This window comes from Gekko japonicus, unplaced genomic scaffold (assembly GCF_001447785.1).
Source record: "Gekko japonicus isolate JY-2015 unplaced genomic scaffold, Gekko_japonicus_V1.1 scaffold1205, whole genome shotgun sequence".
NCBI lineage: Eukaryota > Metazoa > Chordata > Lepidosauria > Squamata > Gekkonidae > Gekko > Gekko japonicus.
The window spans coordinates 115,084-120,023 of NW_015175395.1; the positions used below are offsets into that span (position 1 = coordinate 115,084).

General features: G+C 47.7%; 1 protein-coding gene across 1 annotated transcript in view; it reads right to left on the minus strand.

Annotated features, from left to right (window-relative positions):
* The window catches only part of POU2F3 (POU class 2 homeobox 3), a 90,814-nt gene that overhangs the window by 37,551 nt on the left and 48,323 nt on the right, over nucleotides 1-4,940 (minus strand). The gene's annotated exons all lie outside the window — the stretch shown is intronic.

The following is a 4,940-nucleotide window of genomic DNA, read 5'->3' on the forward strand; positions in this document are numbered from 1 at the left end:
GGGATCACTTTTCCCCACATGTTCCCTAGAGAGCATTGCGATCAGGGTCCCAACATCGACTGACCCTTCCCGGACCAAAGTATGCCAGGCTGGTTAGTACCAGGGCTAGGGCTTTCTCGGTGGTGGCTCCTCTCTGATGGAATGAGCTCCCGGAGGAGATCTTATGCAGTTCTGCAGGGCCTGCAAGACGGAGCTCTTCCGCCAGGCTTCCAATTAGGAGCCGCCCCGAGGGAGAACCATGCTCCCTAAACAGCCTGTGCCAGCCGCACGTGGTTAGATCTGGGTCAATCTCTAGGATGGGATAATGAAGGTTGACCGCCATCTTACATTTAACTTAAATTTAACTTAAATTGTCAATCTGTTAGCACCTTTTAAATGTTGAAATTGTTTTATGGTTTTAGAACTATTTAAATGACTTGTTGTTGTTTTTATTCTCTCTGTAAGCCGCCCTGAGTCGGCCGTGGCTGGGTAGGGAAGGGTATAAATTTAATAATATAAATAAATAAATAAATAAATATTTTACTTGTATCCCGCCCTCCCTGCCGAGGCAGGCTCAGGGCGGCTTACGTAAAACACATTAGAGCACTAAAACACAGAGTTAGATAAAACCACAGCAATACAATTATAAAACACAACGTAAAGTGCTGGTGCTATTCGTGGCCGATGGCGGGCAGGAGCAGCGTCTAACGTTGACATGTCAATGATGATGGTAATTTGACTCTAACACTGACATGTAATGATGATGTTACTTTGGGGGCAGGGTCTCGATTTATTAGGGCGACTCCCTACTCGAAGGCCTGGTGGAAGAGCTCTGTCTTGCAGGCCTGGAGAAGAGGAGGTTGAGTGGGGATAGGTTTGGTCTGGAGAAGAGGAGGCTGAGTGGGGATATGAATTAAAGTATTTGAAGGGTGTCGTTTAGAGGAGGGTTGGGAACTGTTTCAGTTGGGACTGGAGGCTGGTGCTTGTCATAATGGGTTTAAATTACAGATGGGGATATATCGGCGGGATACTAGGAAAACCTTTTTAACAAAGAGGGCAGTTCAGGGTTGGAATCAGTTGTCCAATGATGCTGTGGGCTCTCCTTGCTTGGATGTAGATCAAGATGAGTAGCCATGTGTTCTGGCCGCGGCGGCGCGAATGGCGACCGGGTCTCGGGACGTTTCCCGGAGCTGGATCGCCCAAGCACAGCCTGGGGGGGGTCCCACGCAAGCGGAGATCCTAGGGAGCCCTCAGGGAGGGCTCCTAACCAGGGGGTGCTTTGAGGAGAAGCCTCTTGCCGACCAGAACGTCGGGAATTGAGGCTCTCCTTCCTACCCCAAACGGCCCTGGCTGTGCCTTGCCCCTTATGAAGGGGATAGCAACGCCACCGGAATAGCGGAGTGGGGAGCGGCAAAAGTTCAGTCCGGACTATGAGATAAGCGAAAAACTGTAAGTCGGCGTTTGGAATAAGCGGCGGCGCAGGGTTGTTGTGAGGAGAAAACGGAGGACAGGAGGATGATGTAAGCCTCTTTATGTAAGCTTGCTGGGTGATTTTGGGACAGTCACACACTCTCAGCCTAACCTACCTCACAGGGTTGTTGTGAGGAGAAAACGGAGGACAGGAGGATGATGTAAGCCTCTTTACGTCCCCACTGGGGAGAAAGTAAACCAGTCACTTGCCAATAGGGCGCTTCCCTGGTGGTTCGTTCTCATTCTAACTCAAAAGAGCCAAATAAGAACATAAGAACATAAGAGATGTCAGTGTTGGATCAGGCCAAAGGCCCATCAGTCCAACAAAAGGGGTCACAACGTGGCCAGAAATACCAGGTGCCATCAGGAGGTCCACCAGTGGGGCCAGGACATTTGAAGCCCTCCCACTGTTGACCCCCCCAAGCACCAAGAAGACAGAGCATCACTTGCCCCAGACTGAGAGTTCCTCTCTATACCTTGTGGCTAACAGCCACTGATGGACTTCTGCTCCATATGCTTATCTAATTCCCTTTTGAAACCGTCCATGCTTGTAGCCGCCACCGCTTCCTGTGGCAGTGAATTCCATGTGTTAATCACTCTTTGGGTGAAGAAGTAGTTCCTTTTATCTGTTCTAACCCGACTGCTCAGCAATTTCACTGAGTGCCCACAACTTCTTATATTCTTATAAGAAATCTTTTCTTTTTTTCCTTTAAGAGCTTATATCAAAGCTGAAAAAACTGCACGGGCTTGCAGAACAGCGAAATTTAGTTCCAGGGACAAAGAATCGTACTTGGGAGGTGGGCTCCAGGTTGCTGAGTTCAAGCATTGCTGATAGCGCCCACCGAGGGGAGGGAGCGTTTCGCTCTAGTGATTGAGAACTGAGTCATCAAACGATCACATTACCGCGTGGCTCCTAATTTCCTCCTTTTAGCAAAACATGAGCTGTGTAATCCCGGTTCCGCCGCCTTTGACGACTTCAGCAGAATCCTCACTTCACCCCACACGTCATGTCTCCGCGCACACAGCCAGGGAGCCATAGGGCAGGGCCTGGGTACTGTTTCATCTGCCAGGCACCTTGCAAATTAGGGCCCCCGTATGGAAATGTAATTAAGCGCGCAAGCCTTTTAGTGGGTCACACCAAGCGCAGACGGCTCGTATCGACGTTTAATATCTTTCGCGACGTTCAGCAAGATAGGATCTAAATGAGGCAGACAAAATTAGAGAAGTGGTTTCACCTGCTACCTGCAGGGTGGGCGGTAGGTTTACTGCAGGGAACTCCTTCCTGGAATTCAGCAGGGGGGGAGGAGGAGAGGGGATGTTGTGTGATTATCTTACGGGCTGATAAAAATCCCTCTGCCAGGAAAGGAGATTTAAGGAAGACACAGTTCTGTGTGACTCCAAGGATGACAGCGAGCAGTCTGGAAGTGAACTCTGATTCTCAGTCCACTTTCGTCCTGTTCACCAACGTGGTGCCCCTGGTGCCAGGATGCCTAACACCTTTCCTGGCACCTGCCAGGCGCTTTTAGAAAGTGGGTGGAGCTAAGCGGGGCTTTTCCTCAGCAGGGCTTTGGACTGGCTGTACAGATCAAAAGGCTGTTAAACAGAGCTTCTGCCTGAAATGTCGAAGGGTTACTATTATTGTTAGGTATAACCTCAGTTTTGTGGTTGGCTCCGACACCCCCCCCTGCAGCAGCCATTTTGTGATTGGCTCCACCTACCACGGCAGCCATTTCGTGATTGCGCCAGAATCTCAAAGGTGCCCACGGGCTCAAAAAGGTTGGGGACCCCTGCCCTTTTCAGTCATTTCCCATTTTTTCCCCATTCGCAGGACTCTATATGTAGCAGGAACTCCTTCGCATATTAGGCGACACACCCCTAATGTGGTCAATCCTCCAAGAGCTTACAGAGCTCTTCTTACAGGGGCTACTGTAAGCTCTTGGAGGATTGGCTACATTAGGGGTGTGGCGCCTAATACGCAAAGGAGTTCCTGCTACAAATGGAGCCCTGTAAGCAGCTTTGTGTACCAGGGAAGCATTAACATGCGTATCTCCAAGCTTTGATAACTCACAAATGCGACAAACCTGGGTCAATCCAAACTTCAATCCAATTTTGTGAGGAAAATTCTAGGGTTACCTCTGTGTGTTCCCTATGCCGCCATTTGTTTGGAAGTTAATTTGATATGCTTGGAAACAAGGGCTTGGATAATTACTTTCAGGTTTTGGTTACGTTTGCATTTTAGGAACTGTCCCAATAGCCTGATTACATATCTGCTGAAAGAGTCTCATTGTTTTGAATGGTTTGCTGCCATAGAAAGGAAAATTGTCTCAATAGGCTTATGCTTGAATGATATGATGTCCTTATCTGAAACACACATCTTTGCTTGGTGTTTGGTGTAGTGGTTAAGTGTACAGACTCTAATCTGGGAGAACTGGGTTTGATTCCCCACTCCTCCACTTGCACCTGGCTGGATGACCTTGGGCAAGCCATAGTTCTGACAGAGCTGTTCTTGAAAAAGAGCAGTTTCTGTCAGAGCTCTCTCAGCCCGACCTACCTCACAGGGTGTCTGTTGTGGGAAGGGGAAGGGAAAGGAGTTTGTAAGCCGCTCTGAGACTCCAAGTGAAGGGCGGGGTATAAATCCAATCTCCTCCTCTCCTCCTCCTCCTGCTCAAACAGAGATTAATTGATATTGAAATGCAAGAACTTAGAGCCCTGGCTTCTGGTAGATGCTCCCCTTTAAGATGGGCTTGTTTTCCGATCAACGCCCCTGCACACTACGTATCGGATTTGACTTCCCCACAGCTGCGTAGACCATTTATGCTGGCCGTCTTCAACGTGCTCCCCTCTGCGGTTTTAGCAGGAAGATTTAAGAAAATCCCCTACTCTGTTAGGTATTGTGATTGTGATTCAGAGGAGACTGAACCAATCGAACATGTATTCCTCTATTGTGGTTTGCATGATGACATTCGGGCACTTTATTTAGAAGCTATTCTTAAGAAGGATGTCAAGCAATCTGATGACAGAATGTTGTACCGTTTACTGGCTTCACAAAATATGGAGGTTATTGAAGCGGTGGCTAAATTCTGTAACTGCCTCATAATGAGGAAGCTGTGTGTTAAACCCATGAATTGAAGGGTGGCTGTTTATGATTCTGATCGATGCCAATAAAGGTTTTGAATTGAATTGAATTGAACTCAGTGTTAGGGAGTCGAGGGATGTGTGCAGGCATGGATGAGCCAGCCCTGTATTTATTTAATATACATTCATTAACATATTTATCGCACCTTGCCTTTCCCTTCGATGCTCAAGGACTACTCTGGAGGAGTGGATATAAAGTTATCTTCCCACTTCCACAATAAATAAAGTACTGGACTTTTTTTTTGGGGGGGGGGAGGAAATTGGCAAGTAGTCTTTGAAAAGGAGGCCTGTGGCATCCTGAACGATTGCTGCTATTATTATTATTATTATTATTATTATTATTATTATTATTATTA